The sequence below is a fragment of the Thunnus thynnus genome, chromosome 5 (assembly GCF_963924715.1).
Source record: "Thunnus thynnus chromosome 5, fThuThy2.1, whole genome shotgun sequence".
Lineage (NCBI taxonomy): Eukaryota > Metazoa > Chordata > Actinopteri > Scombriformes > Scombridae > Thunnus > Thunnus thynnus.
In genome coordinates this window covers 17662777-17688569 of record NC_089521.1, presented here as the reverse complement: position 1 = coordinate 17688569, position 25793 = coordinate 17662777, and the positions used below count along the sequence as shown (strand labels likewise).

The 25793-nt window shown below is 36.6% G+C and overlaps 1 long non-coding RNA gene across 5 annotated transcripts in view; it reads right to left on the bottom strand.

Moving 5' to 3' along the window:
- Positions 1 to 504: 504 nt before the first annotated feature.
- Positions 505 to 25793, bottom strand: part of LOC137183001 (uncharacterized) — a 100443-nt gene continuing 75154 nt past the window's right edge. The window contains exons 6-9 of one of the 5 annotated variants that reach the window (XR_010928405.1): positions 3673 to 3962; positions 3509 to 3573; positions 3164 to 3209; positions 505 to 2010 (exon numbers count right to left, since the gene is read on the bottom strand). This is a non-coding gene — a long non-coding RNA (uncharacterized lncRNA). Of the gene's footprint in view, positions 2011 to 3163; positions 3210 to 3508; positions 3963 to 25793 lie in introns of all 5 variants that reach the window. The other 4 variants (XR_010928404.1, XR_010928407.1, XR_010928406.1 and 1 more) reach the window with 4 other exon arrangements.

Sequence of the window (25793 nt, the reverse complement as noted above, 5' to 3'; positions counted from 1 at the left end):
TAAAAAAAATGTAATCAAATTAAATTTTTGCTGCAATTTTTGAACGTCAATGAGGAATTACTCAGGATGTTATTAAGACAGCTTGACTGGGGTTGTGTAGGCATAGAGGTGCCTTGCTCAAGAGCACACAGGTAACACTGGAGAAGAAGCTGTTTCTGTGATAATTTTGCTCTTAGGTGGTTTGATTTAACTTCACCCACTGTGGTTAACTGTCTGATCATGATGATTGAGTCACTTAAAGTGGCATCCAGTGACATTCATAAAGCCGTGTTAAGAGAGCAAACAGCAGGGAACAGTCAAACAAGAAATTAAGCCAGTCAATGTAATGAAAGCTACAGGGGGGATAATAAATAATAGTCATAATTATCACAGTCTTTCTCACTATTAGTGTATTAACTAAAATGTGCAAAATCACATGATAAAGTTAAATTGATGTTTTCTCCATTAAAGCTGATGTTTTAAATTGTATATTTTTTTTATTAAGACACAAAAACTGAAGCATAATATCGCTATGGGCATTTATTGTGAACACAATTATATCAAGAGACGATAAATTACATTAATGAATTATCACCTATAGTCTTAATTGAACATTAATAGGTAAACACACACAAAAAAATCCAATTTGCAACATTGTTGGCGATCATATCTACAGACAATATCCCCACCTGCAATTCAATTATTGGGAGCTAAAGATGATGAAAAATGCTGTCAAAATGTTCAGACTGAGGTTGATTCAGAAAGTGATCAAACCTGAGTTTTTTGAAACGGATGAATCTGACGTCCAAACTGCCACGCTTTCCTAAAATGAGCATCAGCGGGGATTAATATGCATTAATTAAATTGACTCTGTTTCCTTTAATGAGAGGGAAAGGATTTGATGTTAATGCTGTTGATCTCACGGAGGCTTCAATCCACCTAATTAACCAGTATTTCTGCAACACACTAAAATAATCAATAAAAAAAAGATATTTCATCACTGCTATGGATCGTCTGCTCAGATATTCAGATAATTAAAACACATCGCATGCTAGCTCACCTCACCAATGACAGAAATAGGCTTTTCAGTTTGGAAACATGTTTCCTTTTTTTTTTTTTGTGGCGGAATAATTAAAAAATGCCTGTTTTATCTCAGCTTTTAGTCATAGTGTGGCAGCACTCACTGTTGCATCTGTGTGTTGTGCAGAGATAGAGCGTCTGTGGAGGGCCAGAGAGCAGACTCCAGAGATCCATCCATCTCAATCTGAGGCTACAGCTGACACCTTACAAAGAGGTACAATTAATAAGGGCATTATCCAGCGGTAGGCAACAATAGAGTCCTAACGCAGAGACACCAACCTCGGGAGGCCCGGAGAGGAGAAAAAGGGAGCGTGTGTGTTTATAGGTGGGGGAAGGGTGAGCCAAAGTGCTTCAAAATGGGATGCATTACAACCAATGTCTTCAGAACATGAATTACAATCTATTATAACCGAGCCTTATGATAGATGGAACCAGCTGCTTTGTGTGCTAAATAGGTCACTTCCAGCAACTCGTCCTGCACTCTTTAGGCTATATTTTTTAAAGTTTTCCATCTTAAATCTCCAAAAAAAATAAATAAAATTCTGAATTCATACAATACTTCACATTTCAAGATTTTATAAACTTCCTTCAGCTTTGGTGATGGCAAATTTAAGGTTTGAAGAGCTGATTGAAAGAATATTTAAGAAAGCATCAAAAAAAAAAAAAAGAAACTCATTGCTGTTTGTTTGACAGTCATTCAGTTTATGGAGGCATTATCGGCAGGAAATCTGAGATATCAAACACAGCATAACTCATAATGGAGCTCTCATGAAAGTGTCCTATTAGTGCAGGTTGAGTGCAGCACTATGGTTCACAGGGGAGAGGGCGGAGACACCGCTGCACTGACATTTACAGCAATCCAGGAGTTGTTTGTGGTCACTGGACTGGAGACAAACGCTGAACCCAAAGGTTAGAGGTCGAGGCTAAATTTCATCCGCAGTGGAGGTCCCTCTGTTGGAAAAGACAAACAGAGAGAGCAGCTGAGGTGTGAAGTGTTCCTGCTGTCGGGGAAATCAATCAATCGTCATGTATAAACACAACCCAGACCAAAGGAATACAGAGCAAAAATAAATGTTGGTATAAAGTTGGAAAAGGAACAATAAGCACAAACAAATAGAGATCAATATGAGATGAAGTGACACGTGAAACAATACTCTGGGAATGTATTCTTAAATAATGACCTCTAATCACTTCTGCGTCTGTTCCAGTTTTTATACGGAGTCAAGAGTCCTCCACAGTGATCGTTTTATATTTTCCTGCTCCTTCCGTGGGGGAAAGGATGAGCTTGGTTATGGATTAACGCTGTGATCAATAACAAGATAGGAGTCCGGCTCTCTAAGCTGAGGAAAATTAATTCGAAATGCAGTCAAACTCTTATCGACCCAGAGCCAGGGGTTGCTTTCATTGCAGGTAGTTGATAATCCACCAATATTGTGATGAGCAGCTAATCTCTCATTTTAAATATGACCTCCACTGCTCATAATAAAAGTTAAGGCTGGCCGTCCATTTGTTGCCCATATAGCAGGGTCTCTCTGTCAGCAGCAAGGTTTTGTGATCTATCCATATGCTTTGAGTGCTAATCTTCCCTGCAGAGTTTGAGTCAATTAAACAACTTAAATATCTTGATCAGTGGTTGCTCTGAACGCTGTGAAACCCTCGCTGAACTTTCATGTGATGTGTGTATGAAAAAATCTTATTTTGTATCATATGTTTGTTCTGTTTTACATAATTTGAAACATGATTTGGTGCCTTAAACAAGAACATGTCATATAGGAATGGCGGTGCAAAAAAAAGCATGATGGCGTTAACTTTTGCACTCAGTTTATGTAGCTAATATAAGAATAATGCCAAGAATAACATTATAGTGACCAAATTAAGGGTTTGCTGAACATTCAAGATCACCAATTTGAAATATTTTCACATTTATTTACAAAATACTTCCATCGTCTTGGAGAATGATTAGCAGATTATACAAGCCTAAATATGTTCTTTACAAAATCATATTATTTGAACTATTCCACACTAAAGCCTTTTAATTCCACTGGGTCAATTATCCTCCAATCAACCAATCAAACGTTCGGCCGTGACACGAGGCAGAACTTACTGTATGATGTGTCTTGGTCACCTCCAGCCAAACATTATACACAAACCTTAATCATTGGAGCGCAGAGGGAAAAACAGTGTTACGCAAGTTTAAATCAGAAGCAAAACAAAGCAGGTTAATTGATGATCAACACAGTCTGACTTTAATGAGGCCCCTGTTGCCCACGGCCAGGCCCAGTTCAGTATACAGGACTTTCTCCTGACTGCTCCCGCTTTCTTTGATCTTGTTTGCTTTTTCCACTGCTGGGACTGTCATTGTTGGTTTTAATTACTTCACCACCAAATGGTACAGATGAAAGATAGGTGTCTGTAATTAATAAAATTTCCATAAATTTGAATCACTAACCAGTCTCATTAGCTTGTGCCTTTTGTCTTGACTGAAGTTCTCATGTCATCTTTCTCCAACTCTGACTATACAGAATAATATTACTTAGGGCAGGAAATCACTTGATATGCACCATATTTTCTGATAATCAAATTTCACTGTAGGTAATTAAATGCAGCACATACTGTAGTCCTACTCCAATGATTGAGGTCAACCTGAAGAAAATGCCAATTGTTGTATTAAACCATTATAAAACTCTTTTCAATTAGTCGTTTCAGAGGAACACTTCGCAGCACCGGGCCATGTCGATTTTATTCAAGCTCAAATAAGTAATCAAATTGTTGAAGAACTCATCTTTGATCATGTGTAATCAGGATCAGGGCTGTGCGGTACATCTCTGGGCCACAAACTAAATGAGTTGCAGTGCTGCTGGCACTTGCTGGTTTGGATGGTAGTCAGCTTGGCAGTAAGAGAGCTGTGGTGTATTCACATGACAAAAAAAGGACAGTTACACAGAGGGGCATTTCTAGGAGAAAACACCTGTTGTTTTGATGACTTCAAATATGTTTGCATTGGAAAGTGTGGACTTTTTTCATTTCATCCTGACTGTTGAAATATGGATTTTTTTTTCAATTTTAAAAGGCAAATATAACAATCTCTCTGGAAAAAAAAATGTTTTAAATATATATGAGTTTCCAGCAAAAGTCATACATATTTTTTAAGACTTTAAAGGCTCACTGCAATAAAAATGTGCTTTTTATTCAGTCATTTGATCATATTAATAATTCAACACATTACACCATAAAAAAACACTATTTTAAATATAATAAAGACATCCTTCCATCAACATTGTAATTTTTCTCTGTTTACCTACAGAGTAAAATGAAGCCATTCTCAATTATAGTAGACCAGGTCAGACACAGGAAAGCAAGTCTTTGTTGCTTTGTGACAGGGCTCTATAATCTTGTGGGGAACAGCCTATCATTACCAGGCAGTGTGGTAATAGACTGACATGGATGCTATGGGGAGCAATTGATTCCACACATCAATCAGTAGGGAAACTCATCTGAACGATTGCAGAGAAGTGGCTTGTTTGTCCTCAACATCACAATAAATGCTAACACGGAAGCAGCCACAATACCTGCAGCTGAATGAAGGGGTAGTTACCCATCATAAGAAATTCATTAGTCTACTCTTACTTTGCCCGTAGCTTCCTTCTGATATTTTCAAACATTTTTAATACCTGCACATGTGTACTGATGTTACAGAGCTGAGATGAAATGGTGCCTCTCCGCAGCAGAGTTTAAATTCAGTACATTAATTTGTCCTATCAACAATATTTTTCAAACACTAATGTTGGATTTTTTTTAAATTAGTAATGTCAATATTAAGGGAAAAAATGAAGTATCAAAGAGCATGCATTCCTGAATTTATTTCTTAATATTTAGTTTTTTATTTTGAGTGTATAAATGTTCAGTAATCTACAGTTTTCTTTATGGATTTCTGAAGGTTTCATTTTTTTTTATTCCCAAGAAAACACACAAAGCAGCATTGCTTTCTTCCATCAACATTTCTCTGCTACGTCTTTATCCGAGGACATCTGTGCCAGTTAATATAAAAGCTGCAGCTGGATGCAGAGAATATACTATCTTCCACTCTAAAAGGGAAGGGTCCCACCTGATTAAGAAGGGCAGGGGAAAGACTTTGGCAGGCCAATGGGAGAGGTCAAGGATAGACCAGCCAGTTTCACTCCCCCACCACATCATTTTTGTATGACAGCACCACCCTAAGGTTGAAGTTCACTGAGACTTTTCATGAACAGAGCGCTTAACGTCAAACACAAGATTAAAGCGGGGGTGTCGCATCTTGGCAGGACCAAATGAAAATATCAACTGCTAAGCCCCCCTCTGAAAAGCCAGGGGACAGGTATCTAATATTAGAGAGTAAGCCTAGTTAGCAAAGGCAGCCTGCTACTTTCCACGTTCTCAGTGGTGGTCAAAAGGCCAGGCTGGCTTTGGAATTGCTTTATTGGTGAAATATATTACAGTAGAAGCCTGCAGAACCACCTTATTAAGAAGGCAGAGAAGAGATGCCCTCATGACATACAGCAGGAACTGAGGACATTTCCATATTACTGAATAAAATACAATTTTAGATTCTATTTTATTTGCAGCGCATCAAAAGTCATGTCAATTAAATTTTTACATGAACAAACATTTACTCTAGAGTTAATTACTTAGAAATAAGAAACACAATTGTCAAAAGATTATTTAATTATAATGAAGTAAAATATGGCAAGTAAAAAGAAATAATGAATAACAATGAATTAAAGCAGGCTGTTATTAAATATTTCTGTATCAAAAACATTTTAAAATTACAACTATTATATATTATAAAGGAAACAATGTTTATTCAAACCAAAGTCAAAATGAACCTTACTTTTTTTAAAAAAAAGGCACTTCAACTGACTCAAAGGAGGAAGCCAGAGCTCAAATATTTCGGATTTGAGGGAAGACGTTTTAGAGAGAAGCCATTTTGTAGTTAGTATACAAATGACTTGTTTTCTTCCCTCGCAGTGTAGCAACAGAAACTGGTGCTTCAGCTCTTTAAGTGGCTTGGAAGCATAAAAGAGGCTTATCTGCCCCTCATTTCTTCAGCCACATAATCAGATGACCTGAGGAGAGCTAAAGAGAAACAAAGACAGTCAACATTTACTACACTATACTATACTATCTATCTATCTATCTATTTATCTATCTATCTATCTGTCTGTCTGTCTATCTATCTATCACAGTTGAATCCATGGTAAACCAGGGTAATTTTCTTCACGTCAGGCAGTTTAACTGTGAATTTATATTTGATTTAAAAGGAGACAAATCATTGTAAAGAAATACAACTGGAAGTAACAGAATTCACCCCCTCCCTCACATTTTAAATAATAAGAGGCAAAGTTCGTGACCTGAGTTCACCAAACTTGGAGTGCAGACATAAATTAATACACAGGAGTCTGACCACATGGTAACTTTGGGAGTATAATGGTTGTAACGTATGAAATTTATTTCTGCAGGTTTCTTTCTCTTATTAATTGATTCTACTTCACAGATTCACTCTGAATGTTTCACATAAAAAAGGGGAAGTTTCTTTTCTCAGAGCAGATTATTTTTGTAGGTTGTGAATTTATTTTAAAATTGATTTAAAACATGTAAATCTTTGAGTTAAAGAGAATAAAATATTTTTTAAGGAAATTTTGAAAAATGTCCCTCACACTACTCTTTCTTTTTGGTTTGACATTGTAGGTAAATAAATGGCTTAAATATATTTTTCCATATGATCCTTGGCAATGCCTAGTTTTTCCTGTAACATAGCACTATTTATAATCAGAAACTCTAGTAAGACATGAAGCTGATCTCGAAGGCTTTTCTATAATCCCTCCCCTGGAAGTGGTCTTTACTGGAAGGCTAGTTTGTGATGGACTCACCCAGTAGCACAATGTTGCATTGGGATACAGCATTCAGCTTAAGCCAACTTATCAACTACATTCAAAGCACATCCATTGAGCTATGTGGGGAGACTTTTTGCAGATCTATTAAAAATACTCTTATCTGTATTTAGCATATGCTGTGTATGTCAGTGCTGGCAGCTTTAGACGGATTTACACTCAAAACACCTCAAGCTATTCTTGAGCTGAAACTCCTGATAACATTCTGAAACTTCTGCAGACAAGCAGGTTTTACAAATAGATAAATTCATTCAACATATTCTTATATCATTTTATTTACTTATTGTCATTTTTTTGGTGCACACTGCCTGTTTTTAAATGCCATTTTTTCTGCAGGGTTTGTTTTTTTTCCTTTTAGAAATAATTTTGCTTTCTACCTGCATATAAATATAGGCAGATTTAAATATTTAGTAGAAGGAGTTCATTTGTTGCTTTACTGCAGAGAATGAAAAGTCACAATGAAAAGATGAGCCATCTAACAGTGTTGCCACAACATGCAAGATCATTTGTAAGGTCACATTTTTTAACAGTTAAAAAAGGGGGAAGTGATAGTTTATTACATTTTTTAAATTTATTTTCTTATATTTTCATTTTGTTTTATAAAGTAAGATTGAAAAAAAAAGATATTTTCTTGGATATAAAACAAATAGTCAAACAAAAAGCTCGCTATAAAAGATTTGTTGTTGCCAGTTAACGAGAACTTTTGGAATCCAGCAGCAAATAATGTGGAAATAATCCACGCATGAGGCTTTCAGCGCGTTTCAGTGGGAAGTCCTTCAGAGAAAACGCTGGGGCTGCAGAATAACTCACAGTCTCTCTTTCAGCTTTCTGTCCTCACAGCAGACGAGCTCTATTTGTTCTCCAGAGTAATTAGACTGAGGCAAGCTCATATTTATTTTAACTAAAATGCAATTAAAGCAAAGTTGGCTAAAATTTGAAAAACATACACATTAATTCTCATGTTTTATGAGGCATCATGCTGCAAAAAAAATCCAAAAGAGATATTTATTCACAACACACTCATGACATTACTTTAATAAAAAAATATATTTGAATAGGATATTTGTTGTTCTGAAATTTGTCACATTTAAAATACTTATCTATCTATATTTTTTTTCAATTGCAAGCAAACCTTTATTTAACTCTGCTCTCTAGGCTGTAGAGGTTTGGCCTTTGAAGCGATTGAGAAAGAGCACCGTTATTCATGCTGCATTCAATGCTGAGAACTGAGACTCCAAAAACAGCAGTATCCTCTCATACCTGTTGAGAACACTTTCATCCTTAATGGGCTCATTAGCCACATTGTTAATTGAGTGCTATTCAGGCCAACATCAAAGCTAATAATAATTGTTTACTTACTTACTCACTTCTCCAAAATAGACCCAACAGTAGCATAATGCCGCTCTCTTGGAAGGTATATATGTTTACAAAAAGGGACTTATATTTCCACATGAAACATAAAGCACAAAAAAAACACTAAAAGTCTCACTTGAGAAATAAAAAACTCACAGTTCTGCTTGAACTGAGGGTCTGAAGAACTGCATTGCTGCAATTTGGTTTGATGAAAAACTTCTCTCTCTTTAAAAAAGTAATTAAAAAACCCAATAAATTTGAAAATCACAGCTCATTTTTGTGCTCCAAACTTGGACAGTTTTATAACTAACATTTTAAATACCTTGAAATAAAAATTTTGTTACCTTATAAAATGAAATAAAACAAGTATGGATTATGTTAATTTTCAAAAAGGGCAGATACGCTTTAAAAGTAATAAAGTAAGTTTTTGCATATGTGCAATGACACATAATAATGATAATAATGATAATAATAATAATAATAATAACAATAATAATAATAATAATGATAATAATAATAATGATGATAATAATAACTGAAAGGTACACAGCTAAAAACATTTATATTTATATGTAAGGACATATGTTTTATTTTCTGATTCCTTGTCCTGTAAGTTTTCTCCTCCCACACGCTGCTGCCATATTAGTGGATAATGGGATCCGAAAATGGAGGCTAACTCATTGGAATTAAATTTATCAGCATGTGCTCAGAGGTAATAAGCTGTCAGTTATAAAATGAAGATTTGTATTTAGATATATGATAGGAAGAAAAATGAATAGGCAAAATAAATGAAGCTGCTTTACAACTAAATTACTTATTTGGAGCCAACAGACCACGAAGAGAATCATGATGATGACAATGATTATTGCAGATAATATTTTCCCTATGGAGGTGAAGATAGCAAATATGAAATAATTATGTAACACAGGCCCACAAAGAGTTAACAGGAGGGAATATTTGCAGAAATGTTTTGATAGAAGGGACCAAAACCTTCAGGCATTATCAAACATTATAATGTAGGAAATCTAATTAGGACTGAGGGGGGATGTTTCTCCAAGATGTGCTGATCAAAACCAGACTCTATAAACTGCTCAGACTGACGCGGGCTACATTGTTGTTTATATACAGGCATATCATAAACCACAAACATCTCTACTAATTTTAACCATCGAGACAAACAAGTCCTCGCAGTGCTAATTACATAATATTGTGCAAATAAAACTAAGTATAAAAACTTAAACTTACAAGTTTTGTTTACAATCAGCTGTCTAAACCGCTCTCGCTTTAAATACAACACAGTGGGGAAGCTGAATATCCATTTCAAACTGAAATTTTCATCATAGCAGGATTTCTATTTTTAAAAGGCTGAGCTGATGAAAGCTGGTCTAAGTTACACCCAAGCTTGGGGGCTAAGGCAGCTGAATTTCAATTGATTAGGTACCCATGCATGATGAAAGTTTTTATAAATGACACCATAGTCAAAACATTTCAAAGGAAACAATCCCTGCTGTATGCCAGGATACTGCAAATGTGCCAGAAACCACATGAGAGAAGTACAGTAGATGAGAGGAATGTGAATACAACTGGGTAAAACACATTCAATCTAACAATAAATGACAGTAACTGTCTTATTATTTCTTATTTTCCTCTGGTTCCCCAATAACCAATTTGTAATTTGTGTAATATGTCATTTTGTAATTTACATGCGACTTGACAGCTGCGAATTGTTGTTATTTACCTGTTTTGTGTACTGATGAAACAATTTCTGCATGAACAAAGACTTGTAGAGGACAACAACTATGCTTGAGATTTATACTGATGAAATACAGCAAGTTTTTTAAATTATTTATTCTATAAAAATTAAGCTATAGAATTGAAAGAGTTTACTATTTTGACAACTGCAAACCTTTTTACGGGTAACAACAGTGCACAATTGATATCAACGGAAAGCTGCTGTAGGTTTTAATATATATCACTTATTGAGAGAGAGATGATAGATATGTTCTTTCATCTGAGCAGCTTGGTGTAAACAAGCAAAGAAAGGTGTATTAAAAATGCTGTGTCTACAGGGCTCATGTCTGATGCCTGTCAAATCATTAAAAAGGAGAGGTAGTGTTATCAAATGCTTGGGATCAGCAATAGTGGTGGCACATGACTGAGATGAGGTATGTCTTCCATGGGGGCAACTTGAGGGCCTTTTGTGAATTTATAGAGTGAGATAAAATCAGCTTCATATTTCTCCACGAAATCGGCTGATGAAAGCAGCCTGCGAGAGAATTACATGGCAAGAGTTTTGTCACCAGACCCATAGGCTTTATAGGCTGGGAATTGAAAAGGTAATGAGAAAAGCCATGCTGCAGGTTGGCTGTGTTTAATAAGTCATCATGCCTCTATCTATTGTTAGTCGCACAGACCCCACCAAGATTGTGTTTTCACCATGCTTAATACTCTGCAGCTAGCAGGCATTTCAATGGATATAATATATCCAGCACAGCAGCAGGCTAGCAGCTTATAGCACAGACACCATTACACAGAGTCGTGTGATAACAGTGAACAAAGAACAAAGTCTAAAAAATGAGACTGTTCTCCAGTTGCCTCTCTTCTTGAAGAATATGTGATTGCAATTAAGATAGATGGCTTTACCCAAAAAAAAAAAAAAAAAAAAAGAAGACATTTCTGGGACATGGTAATTATGTGAAGAACTTACAAGTAAAATTCTCCCTCCATGCACAATACATGGTATAAGTATGTGTCTGTGCATGTGCGCAAACACACAGCATTCAGGCAGCAGTCGACAGCAAGATAAAGAGTGACGTAAACGCTGCAGTCCAGAGCAAGCTGAGGAGGGTGATACTTAGCAGTTGTATTTTTCTCCTTTTTTAAAAATTGGTTCATCTCATAACTCGTCAAACAGATTCCCGCCATCCCAGTGATCCCTTTATTCTTCTCACAGATTTTCTGTCTCTGAGTAAACTCAGCACATAGGCAAAAAAAAAAAAAAAAAAAAAAAGCCTGAAGGAAAATGAATTTAAATGTGAGCTGATGATGAATGGTTGAACTGATTTTCTGGCAAGAATTAAAGCTTTGTAACGACACTTGACACACATTTGATGAAAGGGAGAGGAAAACTAAAAAAAAAAAAAAAAGAAGAAAAAAGAAAAGACTACTTTTTACAGTTTGTGTAATTACTGTATGACACATATAATGGGCCATATTTCCCATTTTGACAGCACACTCTAGAGCCATCTTTTGTCTTTATGTCATTGCCTCTGGCTATGCATGAAAACAACACTATTACTACATTCAAACGTGGCCAGGCTGTTTGTAGTACAGTTGTACACTTCCATCTACTGACATGAGCAGACCTGTTTTAAAAGACAGGCTTGTCACATACTCTGATCAACAAGAGCCAGTCAGGGATTTCTGAAGCGTGTGGAGTTTTTAACATGGAAATTGGCTTTGAACCCCATCTGCACAGGTCGGCACATCTTTGGGCAAAGCTCTGCTACTGCTGACAGGGAAAATGAACCATCAATTCCTTATAATGTGGCCTAATTATTATGCTACTTACCCCCCACAAATTCAAACTTAGTGAATTTCTGCACCCTAAGAAATTTGTAAACTCACAGATAGTGAAGGCCTAATATCTTCTTCTTTTTTTTCTCCAAATGGCATTCAAATAGCAGCACCATCAACACAACACACTCCAAAGTAAGATAAACCTAGCATCATTTCAACATATAAAAACCATCATATCCATCTGATAATAATCCTCCAAATCTCAGATCAAACATTTGTGTTGAACAAGGTCATATAAATCTTTAAAAGAATGAAAGTGAATGACAAATAAGTTAAAAACATAGAGGACTTTGACTATATTGATCTCGTGGGTCACTTATAATCACAATCTGAGTACTACTTTTATGTTTAACGAAACATATTGGCACCATAAAATGATTCAAATAATATATCCTACCTGTGTAGAAATGTTGATTTCACCAAAGTATCAGAGCGCAAAAAAACAAAACAAAATAAAGCAAAACAAACTAAAAAAAAAATAAACCAAAAATATAGATTTATAGATAATACCTTTAACTTAACAAGTGAAATTGGACACTGACTGTGACACAAGATACAAACCAGAGCAAAGTTTGAATGTGTGAAGTGTGTTCAGCAACTTCGGGAAGGGATCTGTCAACGTCCAATCTGGGATGTCTTTATTTGACACGATTGGTTTTGTTAGGTTTCTTGAGCCAGTCCAGCCCGCTGGTGTCCCTTTCACCCCTAAAAGCAGCTGGGCCCTGACCCTGCAGCTCTGGCCCTTAAAGCTGAGCTCCTTTCAGGCCAAGCGTATAGGGAACCTCCCTGTTCCCTCCCACCACCAACATCCCATTCAGCTGCAGAGATAACTTTATTCATCTTGTGCATCATTGTATCCAGTTGAATGCAGAAACTATGCCGACACTCGAGTGAATTGAGCTAGCGTGCGTGCATGTGTTAAGGACAGGAAAGACGGGGAGGTGTTATGTCTTAATTTCTTCATTTTGACAGAAAACGCATGCATGGGTTCACTTTGAAAAACCACCTTCAGCCTTTTCATTTCAGTATGAGTGCTACCTGAAGTATCTAATTTGAGGAAGACGGCGTCGTGATTACATGTTGGGGCTTAAAATATGTTATCATGCCAGAGAGATTCAATACATTTAGACAATTACACCAACGTCTGCAGATGACTCTGTGTACTGGAGTTAATTTACAAAACTGCTAAAGAGCTTTTTTCCCCCCCTTTATCCAATTTGGTAAACTCTGCACTCCTATTTCTGATTTAGCGATGGGCAGCTGGCAGGGACAGTTGAGCTTATTTTCACCTGCCTAACACCAAAACAGCACTAGGACCACCCTGCTCTTCTCTCATCATTCATATTCAAGCCAGGGCCTCTTGACAAGTCTGCTGATCTCACTCAATGTTTTGTGATTTGGACAATACGTTTTCACTGTGTGGGCAAAAATGCTGAGGCCATCACACTCCTTGAGGCCAGTCTTGTGAGACTCAACTGAGGCAGAATCCCTGAATTATTCCTCCTCTGCGAGAGTTATGCTTGTCAGTGCATCCGCTTGAACCAAGTCAAGTCTGAGGATGCAGTCAAAGTGAAAGTGTGGGATCCTGTGTTTCTATGCTAATATGACATCACTGTTTTATATGAACCTGCAGGAAAAGTACTTTAAATGTACTTTTAAAAAAATCCAATACAATTCAAACTTTAATTTACTCATTGTCGCACTCCTTTTTCCTTCCGAGTTTTGTTACAATATTTATAACTTTGAAATCTAATCTTACTCTACAGCTACTTACCTTTTTATTTTGAATATAAGATCAGCAATAATGTCAAGAAATAGAAAATACACTATAAAAATGTACATGATAATATTCCTTATATTGAAAGGTTCTATTGAATGTTGCAATAATATAGGTAGCAGTGTTGAAATATTGTAAAACAACATCCATTATGTTTGATTTAACACTAGTGGATACAAGACAGAGTCCTTCAACTGTGCTTGAATTGCTTAAATGTGTATTTTAATTCAATTTTAACTCAACAAACCTATAGAAACATATAGAAAGCTTGAGCCATGACTTATATAAATACAAAAAACATCTGTCCCAAACTTTAACTTCTCCTCACCACTTTTAAAATACCATTTGGTTTTCTGCTACATGAAGCGTAATGACACTTAAAAATATGATTCTTCATTAAGAGTGTGAATATTTGTGATGTAGCCATTGGTAAAAATCCTTTTTGGGGATTTCGATATCTAAAAGAGAGAGAGGTTTATACATTAGCGCTGTAGTTGCAAAACACTGTTGATATTCAAATGATTATTGTGCAAAATCTGGGATAAGCTTCTGTGTGAGAGCTCTTCTAAGTGCCTACAACTATTGCTAATTCCCCTCACCATTGTGGGCCGAACAAAGGCCTTAATCCCATTTCACTTTTGCAGAAGGCTGGGGCTATTTTCCCTCTCATAAACCAACAACACTCCCCCTAGCCAGAGCTGAGAGGTTCTGAGAAAGGGGCCAGTGTGTGTATACTTCAAGGCTTTTTTGTCCAACTTGGCTAGTGCTCTGCATAAACTTTTAAGTGGTCCCAGTAGGCCTCAAACACCTTTTGGCAGAAAAAATAAGCTACCACAAACTGTAAAAAGGAAACCAAACACTCTCTTAACCTGGACAATACAAAAGAAAATATATGAAGTCTTTTATAACTCAGATTGGGTCTGGACTGCAAAGAGTTAACATGTTTTTTTCATGCACTAGTAAAGGAACTTTCATTCTTCTGAAAGCAGCTCTCTCTCTCTCTGCATTTTAAACCCTTTAATACATTATTTATAACACGGTGGTCCACTATCAAAGCAAGTGAAGTAGGACAGGATTCAGTTCTTGTACTTTGTAGTTTAGCTTTAGCTTGCTGCGGAAAATAAAACCACTTCTCTGACTTTGACATAATATTTTCCTTTGTTATTGAATCCACTTCATCCCTCAAATGTATGGTTTAATTAAAGCAGTTTCAGGGATTTTGCTCATTCAATTATATGACGTAGTCCTCACTGCAATGTTAATATTGTCAAATACAATCACTTTTGCTATTACTGTCATTTCATTTCGTCTATAGATTATTTAATCTCATTATTGAATTTTGTTTTTAATAAAATAAATCCCTTAAGGATAAATAATAAACATCAAGCATATAAAGATGGCCTTTAAAAGTGATATTTTTCCAACTCAGTTCAATTTTGTAAATAACAACAGGAACAGAGTATGTTCAGTAGGAGTATGTACGGAAATCATACAGCACCCTGGAAGAAAGAGCAACACCACAAGCCCAGTTGTTCAGTAAGTAAGTGATGGCTTTATTCAGTTGCTGTGTCATGCGGTGCATGTGAACCAGCATGCAGACCAGCATGTGGCCTGTGTTGGCTCATGTTAGGTGTGTAGTTAGAGGGTGTACTTGCACTTAAAAAGGAGGGGCACGGCAAATACAAATCAGCCAGGCATTTTCTTCGACAGCCAGACAAACCTTCCTCCTTTAATCTTAATCAATTAGACACCCATGAAGTGCAAACAAATCACAAACCCGTCAGTGTACACAATACAGTGTAAAGAATTCCCAAATTACATGCAGTGTAGACAAGCTGCACCCCTTCCTACAAAGCTGCTGGGTTGAGTCCTCTAAAAAGCCAGATCATATTTGTGCCATTGACTTACAGTGTAATAAAGAGGATGTCTTTGCTAAGATGTCCACTGGAATCCAGAACTGTTAGCTTAATATCCACTGGGATCCACTGAGGTGAGTGTAGCCTTTCACATACAATACTCAGTCCTGGAAAGTGATACGTCTTTGCTTGATGTTAATGGTTTGTAAAGTCCCAAGATAGCAAAATTTATCTCTGGCTAACCTGGCCTAATGATATTTCTCTCGCTCAAGTTGACAGAGAGAAAAGCCATGGTTAAAGTATTATTGAATTTTTACACATGCATACATGGAGTCATGTATCAAATTCCACCAACTCTTATCTACACACAAGACCACCTGAGGCTTTTTTAGGGGGATGGTGTTGGGGGTGGGGGTTACTTTCTTCACCTGCTCCCAAGTTACAGAAACAACAAAGTACTAGTGTACAATAAAGAAAATGTTACTGATCATCTCATTAATGATTTGTTTACAATTACATGTACTACCATTGTACCTTGAATGGTTTAAATCATTTTGGTGATCTGGCGAGTATTTAAAGAACGAAAAGAGCAAGGATGCTGGCAACACAGTACTGTAACTAAGCACATTAAAATCTACAGTATATTTAGTTTCTCTCAATTGCCACAGCATTGTTATTGCTGTATATAGGAAACAATACTACTTTAAAAACCCATGGTCCAGATATTACTGTACAGTATGATTAAAAAACAAATTTTAATGGTCCAGTGTGGACCATCTCGGATGGCATCTAGCGGAACAGACTTGGCAGAAATGGAAGATAATATTCATAAGTATATTTTAATTAGTATATAAATACCTCAAAATAAGAATTGTTGTGTTTTTGTTACCTTAGAATGAGGCCTTTATAACTACATAGGGAGAAGGGTCCTCCTCCATAGAGGCCGCCATGTTGCACTGCCATGTGTCTACAGTAGCTCAGAATGGGCAAACCAAACACTGGCTCTAGAGAGGGCCTTTCACATTTTTCGCAAGTTTCACGGCCAACGTAGGTTCTCCTACATGCTCACAAGGGGAGGGTGAGGTGCAATTTGGACATGTGATACGTTTAATATTAATAAACTTTGAATCAACCAGTGATCGGCGAGCCGCTCTGCTCTGTGCAGGAGCAGGGTGGAGCTTCAGGGCTCCACCAACTGACTCCAGCATGTCAGGGAGAGACTAGAAACGAGGTGTGACACATGTTAGAGAAAAGAGAAAAGTAGACAGTGAAAACAGAGCATTTAATCAAGAATGGACATGTCTTACCCCTTGTCTAGACAGAAAGTGTAACGTTAGCAGCACGTTTAGTAGATCAGCAGCAGCAGCGAGTGACTACACAGTAGGTGTTCAGGTACATTGTTGAGCGTATGTCACCCGCATTTTGGAATCGCTCAGAGCCCAATACACAATTACTGTAGTGCGTAATGCGTAAAACATAGCAAATACTTCCTCGGGCAGTTCAGAACCAGTTTGTCTCATATGCTCCAAGACCATGGAGATTCTGAAACGCCACTACAGACAAAGCACAAATCTTTGGAGCAAACATACTCACTCAAATCCGAGCTGAAAATATCCTTTACACAGAAAATAAACGATCTAAGAGCCCAACATGATCAATCCACTTTATTTTAGGATGCACATTATTTTACTTAAAATGAGAAAAGGAGCATTTATTTACTAATAGAATACTTATTATTTATAACATCTTGTTTATAATTGAAAGTTAGTTTCTTTCATGTTGTTGGTGTATCATTCACACCTCACATTAACTGTATTATTTTTTCTATGTGTTGAAGAAGCGGCTGGAGACCAAACAATCGGCCTGTTCCGAACACGTTTAGAACAAGCACTGCACTAGTACTGTCTGATGTCGCAAAATCAAACCCAACAAAAGAAAACTCATTTATCTGGTTTTGAACGTAGTAATCACAGAATCCTCTCAGATATTCAGAAACACTGTAGACACTTATTTTGGTGATTTGTGCTTTGCTTTGCAGTTGGCTGATGCAGATAATCTTCTGGTTACAAATCTATAGTTTTTCATCAATAAGGAATATTTTCAGAGTATTAAAGTACATTTTTGGCACCTGTCCTAGAAGTTGAAAATTAGAAAATATAGTCCTTAATGTCTATTTCTTAGAGAAGCTTATTTTGTTACTCTCCATTATTACTTTTTAGGAAGATTGACTAGTTTGAGATAAAAGAACTTAAAAAATTATAAATTTGTCTCCAAGAATTTTTCAACTTCACTTTATAAGAGCTCCATCGTTGAGAACATTTTAAACAAATCTGATACAATGTTCTGCAACATTGCCAACTTTATTCTCCTTGTGCTTTTACAATATTTGGATGGAAACATGGCTAGACTGTTTGCTACAAGCCTATATAATGTTATCCTTCTCTGGCCAAGTTAGGCAAATCACATGGAGATATTTCTCTGAGGCAACAACCCTGACAGGAGAATTTGAGAGTTGACCAAGATTCCCGTTTCTTGTGCTTTGTTTTTGTCAGCCACAACTTCACCGTTGTCTTCAGGACAATATAGATGGCCATGTGCCTCCTCCAATACACATGGCGTCATAAGCTGCTTCTTTTCATCTGGAAACTAAGAGTTTTACCAAGAGGAGAAAACACATCCAGAGGTTACCGTCCCTAAACCTTACCTGCATCTGTGCAGCCACCATGACCAACCAGTAGGAGTCACTAGTGTAAAGACATGATCCCTCACCAGCTTCCCAACCAAGGAGGAAGGAGGACAGATGTCTCACTCCGCTACTCTGCTACTGCTGCTGCTGATGGTCACGGAACAGACATTTTCAGTCAATAATTGTAGCTTCCGTTGTCCAACTAGGTATTGATGACACGCTTAGTATTTTACAAATTAGTTTTTTTATTTGATAAACGTGGGCGCCGATACTTGATAATGAACCAAATGGGTTTTATTTCTATAGAAAAAGCAAAATGACAGTAAGGGTGGTGGACAAGGAATGTAATCGGTGTATGGATACCCGAACACCGTGTATCACCGGTAACACTTTTACACACGTTAACACATATTGCTCAGCAAACGTGTTAACGTTTATATTGTGCTTTGAGAAAATGACCTGTATGTGTCTACATGGCTTAATTTAGGTTAAATCATATAAATAATTGACTTTTTTTTTCTTGCAGATACCGCAAGAGTGAAATTAGACACATGTCTAATTAGCAAAAATGCCCCAAAGTAAGATACACAAGTAAAAAAAAAGTTGAATAAGTAAATTTCCAGGTCTTTGACAGACAGGACATGCTCATTGTACACCTTACTATATCTTCAAACAAGAGAAGAAGAACTTTGGAATCACTGCATTTGCAAAACCTTACATATAAACCTAGCTTCTGAAATCTTTTGCACTGTGTCTACAGTATTGTACTAGACTTTGTATTTATAGGGATGGCTGTTAATTGTTTATATAACATCAACTAGGTATTCTTGCAAAGTTTACCTAGTTGATCAGAACTCTGTTTGATGAGTCCTAATATACAATTTTAACCTGCCTGCCATTCAGGATTTCCTACACTGAAACATAGATTATACAATGATTATATGTAAGTTTCAGTGTAGTGGTAAACACATCTATCTTTGGGTCTTTTGTTCAGTTTGTATAATTGAATGATTTACATATATTTTCATGTGACATCTTCAAAGACTGCAGTTTTTATTTGTTTTGTTTAATTGTGATTCGATATCAGTTACTGGATGGCTGTAATCATTATTAGTCTGTTGAAACGTAACTTATGAGTTTATTTTGCTTCTTCTTAAGTATTAAATAAAAAAAACATAGGTACAGTATATTCTATAATAATATAGCCTACTGGAAACTTTGCACACCGCTCTTGTACAGCCTACAGTGACATAGTTACTTGTGATTGGTGGTATAAACCAAGCGAAAACCTCTGGGGCTGTAAAATGAAGCCAATGCGTAAGTGCCAAAAACTGCAGTTCCTTGAATGGCCACTTGAGGCTGGCTCCAAAAGCGAGTCAATCCCCATAGACCTCCTTGTTAAAATGCCCAACTTTACAACAGAAATAAACGTGTTTACAGCCTGGTACAAAAAACAGTTTAGGTCTCTATAGCTAATTTCCCCTTTCATGACAACTGTACGGGGGGTGAATTTTTTTATAACTCACTCGTTTAAATTTTATTAAACCGTAAAGTTATGCATAATGAAGGACATGGCTGCTTTGAGTGACAGGTCCGCTAGCCGCTAGGTGGCTTGTTTCAGCCATTCAGCCCGCCTCTTTTCCCATTTTTGATTGGCTGGGGGTTAGGCAGCGTCATGCACTGCCAAGATGGCGATGGCCGGAGTGGCTAACTTTGAGCTTCAAAACCGCTCTTCAGCTGGTGACGTCACGGTAACTACCTCCATATTTTTATACAGTCTATGGTATAAACCCATTAAAGTGCTTTTAACTTGTCAAAGTAGACTGTACATTAGTGGACAGAGCATCTCAAAAACAGCTGAAAACTGATAAACAGTGAATTTGGCAACTCTAGCAACCAATATCTTGTGTATGTCAACTTCATAGTTCTGCATGTGTAAATGCTCATAGTTTAGCACATTATGTGTTCTGTACTCATGAGCAATTAGCACTATTGTAATTATGAAGTGAGGAAAAATTTTTGAAAAAAGCTCAATTTTAATCAACAGTGAAAGTAATCAATACTTAGCATTATGTCTTGAAACGTATAGGAAGAGAAAGGAAGTAGAGGTATTTCAGAGGTAAGGACAGTGTTTTAATAGCAGCATCTTGTATAGATAACCGTGACGAGATTTTGTGTACTGTTTTAACTTACATTAGTTGATGTTTTATATTAACATAGAATCAAAGGACTACATATAATGTTCAAGTGGTTGCTTCCAGTGACAAAACCACAGAGAATTATCATTCGCAGGTCTACGGTGATTTGTAGTCTTTTGTAGTTCATCATTTTGGTTTTACAAACTTCACATTTACTGGTTGAGTCTCACAGTTCTCATCAACTCATTTTAGCTTAGATACACCCTCTGAATAAAGTTAGCTACTAGCTGGTGAAGATTGTGAAAAATCAAAGACACAGTCATTTCTATCAGTTGTCAGGAGTTGGATGAAGACCAAGTAAAGAGGACAATACTGAATACTGTATTTACTTCTGTCAGGTGAACAGAAACACGCCTAAAACGGGATGACAATGTTACTCCTTGTCTGCGAGATGTCTGAGTGGAAACATGTTTGCGAACACAGTCATGACAACTTACAAGGTGATCATATGTCAGCATGTTTTGGAATTTGTCTGTCCCCTAGTGGTCACATTTTTGTTTTTGCAGTATTAAATTAACGCCTGGACTAGAGAATGAGTTGCACTTGTTTCTCCACAGTGCCCTGATTCAGGTAAGCAGCACATCACCTGCTGGCCAGCAAAACATGTGAGTCCTCCATGGTTCTGTTCAGTCATGTCTTCCATATGTTCGGGAACTTCTGACAAGAAAAACCCAGCCTAATACTCAAATAAATGTTGCATGCATATCATTAGACATGTTGCCACCAGGATAAAGCTTAGTTCAATATGAACGAGGACTAAAACTTGGCAGAGTAGACACAAACAGGGAAGTGGTCAATACTTATCATTACTTTACCTGGTTGAACTTTTTTTTGCCCACCAAAATGCTGCTTGCAGCTGTATTTATTAACCAACCATGATTTCCATTAGCTTTACAGTGCAAATACTGTAAATCTGACAGATGTTATGCAAGCTACAATACACAACAGCTGTGTCTACAAATATGAAACTGAAATAGTATTTCTAACCTCTTCAGCTATGTTAAACTCGCCTTCCTGAACTCTACGTAGCTGGACTAGTTAAGCAAATACAAATAAATCTACAGATACAAAATATGTGCAGAAATGAGCTGATATGATCTCTGAGAAATATTACTGAATAAAATGCGGGGTTTCTTTGGCAGGGCTACTAATCGTTTGCATTATGTTTTGTTTAAGGACTAGGGCAGAAGCAAAAAATGAAAAAAAAAAGAAACCTTTGGCTTTGTAGTATTATATAAAAATGCATATATCTTCAAAATTTTACAATACAAAAGAACCACTTAGCCCCAGTAGATTATTGGTCTTATTAAGGTCTTAACTGGTGTGATAAGTTGTAACATCCAGGTGGTCATTAAATAAAATCTCTTATCAGGTTTTCACTTGTGGAGGAATTAAGAGGTAGTTTGGTAAAGAACATTTTCACCTCAGAGTTTAATTAATATTAAAGCAGTGGCAAAACAATAGCCCCACTGCATTTGAAATCTTAACCCCAGGTGCCCTCATTTGGAGTGCCTTGCATATCTCCATGCTGCACCAGTCTAATCTATGGCATGTAAGCGTGACCAGGTGAAAAGTGGCGTTAATTCTATATTGGAGCTGGGCATGTGTTGAGAGCAGCAGAGACAGGTAGAGCATGCCATGGGAGTCAGCGTGTGACCTGACAGGGATTGGCAGGCAGGGTGTTAATTGGATAGGTGCGCCAGCCCATTTGTGTTGGCCATCCCATCGCAGAAGACATTGTACCTAGTTCTTGACTCCCAAGACAAGCTGCTGTGCTCCTCTTAGACATGCTCTGAATATAGCCAATGAAATTATTTGTTTCCCAACAGTCACGTGACTTTCCCCAGACACAAAGACAGGGGGATGGGAAAGACAATGCATCAGAAGGTAGAGCCTCTCTAGGCTAAAATGGAGGTTATTTGGACTGGTAAGAATTCAGTATGTGTGTGTGTGTGTGTGTGTGTGTGTGTATGTATAGAAGTGAGTAGTAGCAGCTTGACACAAGTTTGTTTATAACTTAGAACATAAAGTCAAACATGTTTGTGAGATGCTAATTTGTGATTAGTTAGTTAATAAATGAAATTGCACTGCCAGTAATTAGAACATATTGGATGTGAACTTAATCAACCATAATAGGAAGAGATATACTATCATCGATATCATGCCCTGCAGTTTTCTTGGAGGCGTGATTCACTTAAGTGCAAGACAACAGAGTTCACTACTTTGCTATTATGATTGGCAAGTTGTTGACCATTATATGATATCTGGTATTAAGAGGCTTGTGTGTCACTGTTGGTACAAGCAATTTTGTTAATTTATATTTGTGTGGTGTTTTAACTTAAATACTACAATGTAATTAACTTACATGGTTAAGCTCATGGAGACATTGTGAAGTTAGTTCCTCCTGGATTAAAACTGCTGTTTCACGTGCCAACTTTGTCTCCGAGAGATTATGTTCACATGTTACTTAATTGTTTGCACGGTTACGTTGTGAAGAACAACGTAATCACTGCCTGTGTTGTGATAAATAAGTTAATAAATGTAATTATTAACTAAAAAACTTCTGTTCAGAGGTTTTTTTGTGCTACATTATACATTGCACTTGAGTCGCAGGGAGATTGGGATGGATGGTCAGCGTACAAAGTTTAGGACTGACACCAGTCTTGTGCATAAAGTCAATGCAGACTTTTTCTGTATTCATGCATGTATATCATAACCAATTGCTACCTAAAAATAACCACATTTTTAAAAAAATAATGCAGTAGTGGATATTGTACTGCAAGATCAAATATTTTAAGCAAAACAAATAAAATTCATGGTCAGTGAAGATGCAGATTCAGCGCCCACATTTGTGCGACTTGCCAGATACGTTAATTAACAACAGTTCCTCATTATGGTACCAAAAAACATAATTCAGACTAAAGCTGGAAATGTCATTTTCTGTTGAAGCTGGAGTTGCAGCATTCTTGAAGTTAGCTGGTTATGTGATTAACTAGAGCTCCTTGATCCTGTTGTTGGCATTGCACTGTGAAACTATAGCAGACAAATGTATGATGTCCAATGCAGTAGCAGGCAACTTTTACTACCTGGTCTGAAGATATCATTTTAATTCACATTGACAACCAAATGCATGACATGTTTTTGAAGAACCTTTTTTTTTTTTTCCCCCCCCAAATTTTCAACCTTTATTATCTAAGTGAAAAAAAATCCTCAATTTTGCTTTGCACACTAGTTACAAACATCTTCTTCCTGCTGTCTGATGAGCAAACTCAGCTGAAATTATAGGCGCTTCAGCATTATCACTGTCAATAGTGATGGACTGCATTTGTTAAGTGCGTTTAATATTGACTGATATTTTCAACATTAAGATAAAATATATGTACTATACAAATTAATAAAACAAATGTTTCATTTGAATTTGAGAGCTTAAATGCATATATTTTAGCATTATGTTGTAAGTATACATAGAATATCCTTTATAGTAACAAGTCTTATCCAGATGTTCAAGATATTTTGGTTCTTCTGTTTTGTCTTTTGTCATGAACTGATACAGTACATTGATCATGAAGTAGCTGCTCAGATGGAGGTTCTTCTTTTGGATAGATTTCCTCAAGTTCCTCATCTATCAGGAGTCCCACTTTACTTCACACGTCAGGCTCCATAAACATTACTTTACTGGAAAATGGGAAGAATCTCTCTGAATTATTTGTAAGGATCCCATGTTCAATCTTGACCCACATTTTTGAAAATGTCCAAAACATCATGAACAACATGTGAATGACTTAAAGAATGTCAAGGATTCAGATCTAGGATGTTGTTATAGTTATGTTAAGTGTCCCCAGTTAGCAGACTGACAGTGAGAAAATGTGTGAAAAATTATGACTAATATAATATTTTCCACAGTTTACATTGTTTTTTCTGAATGTTTACAAGTATCAGATATGACTTAGAAAGGCGTTAAGTACTTAGATAGGAGTAAATTATTGCCCACCCTTTAACAATTTAAGCAGACAAACTGTGAAATAAAAAATGAGTTAAGATTGTTGTTCGTTTTTAATATCAGAAAACTGTAACTCTGCATTGCATTTTTGCTTTGTGCGTACAATGCAAAATTGCACATTGCTATGCAATAGGAACCAGTGATGTCTGCTTTTATTTGAATATGAATACTCTCTAACACAGCAAAGGGTATACACAACCTTCAATTTAACCTTAACCATTGTGTTCGATGCAGACTAGCCTTTCTATTGTTAAAGATGCTGCATCTTATTTTTTTAATAAGCAAAAGGATTAAATTAAACCCCATGCAATCCAAATGAAATGGGGATTTTTGGACGCATTCATACAAAATGTGTCTGGAAAAGATAATTCCACTTAATGGAAGCATTTAAAGAAGTTGGCTGATGCTTCCACCGCAACTTGGATTATATTGTGTGTGTTTTTTATTTCTTTCTGCTGTCTTAATTTATCTTAAAAAAGAAGAAAAACATTAACATGAATGTTTACCACAATTTGTACACTGAAACATTTAATCAGTTTGAAAGATGCAGTGAATATTGAGGTTTTCTACATTCTGAGATAGGCATGATAACCTTAAAGATACTGTCTTATATTTTGATTATTATTGTTATTATTATTACTATGATATTCTTTGCCATTTATGTTCTTCTTTCCGTCCATTTCCTATAGATTTCTCTCAGCCTGAGGAAGGGGCTGGTGTGAGCTGTCAGATTTGCGGGTGATATCTCAATTAAGCAAAATAGGAAAATCTATTGTTTATGGGGGTGTGAGAGGGTATTTCCAAGCAGCAGCCTTTAAAATGGGAACAAGAATGTGTTCGGTCAGCTTGAACAGCGCAGGAGGATTTTGGGGAGGACTCCTCCTTTGTGACACATGCAGCATAGACATAATGAATTATATTATAATTACAAAGCACAGTCTGTAGAAGTGGACAATATAGATATTTGGCCAGGGGGTGGAGTGTGCTGCTCCATAGAGACTGGGCCACTCCAGACTGCATTTCTATTCAGATCACTTTAACTTAGACAAATCTCAATATGAATGAATGGGGCTTTGTTCGGAAAATAAAAACATTTGAACAAGGACGCCTCATCTTCTCATACGCTGGGGGTACATAAGCAATTTTACACGTCTGAATAAGACATTGAGCTGCCAAGATTTTACTATTTTTGACTTTCTCAAAAATCACTCTATGTATTTATCTATAAATAATCCAAAATAGACAAAACAATACAAGCAGGTACAATACTCATTTGATAAATAAATGTTTGTAGACTGGAATATGTTACACCAGAGAACATTGGTTTGTCTGGAGGAGCGTGCTGTGTGTGGTGATGG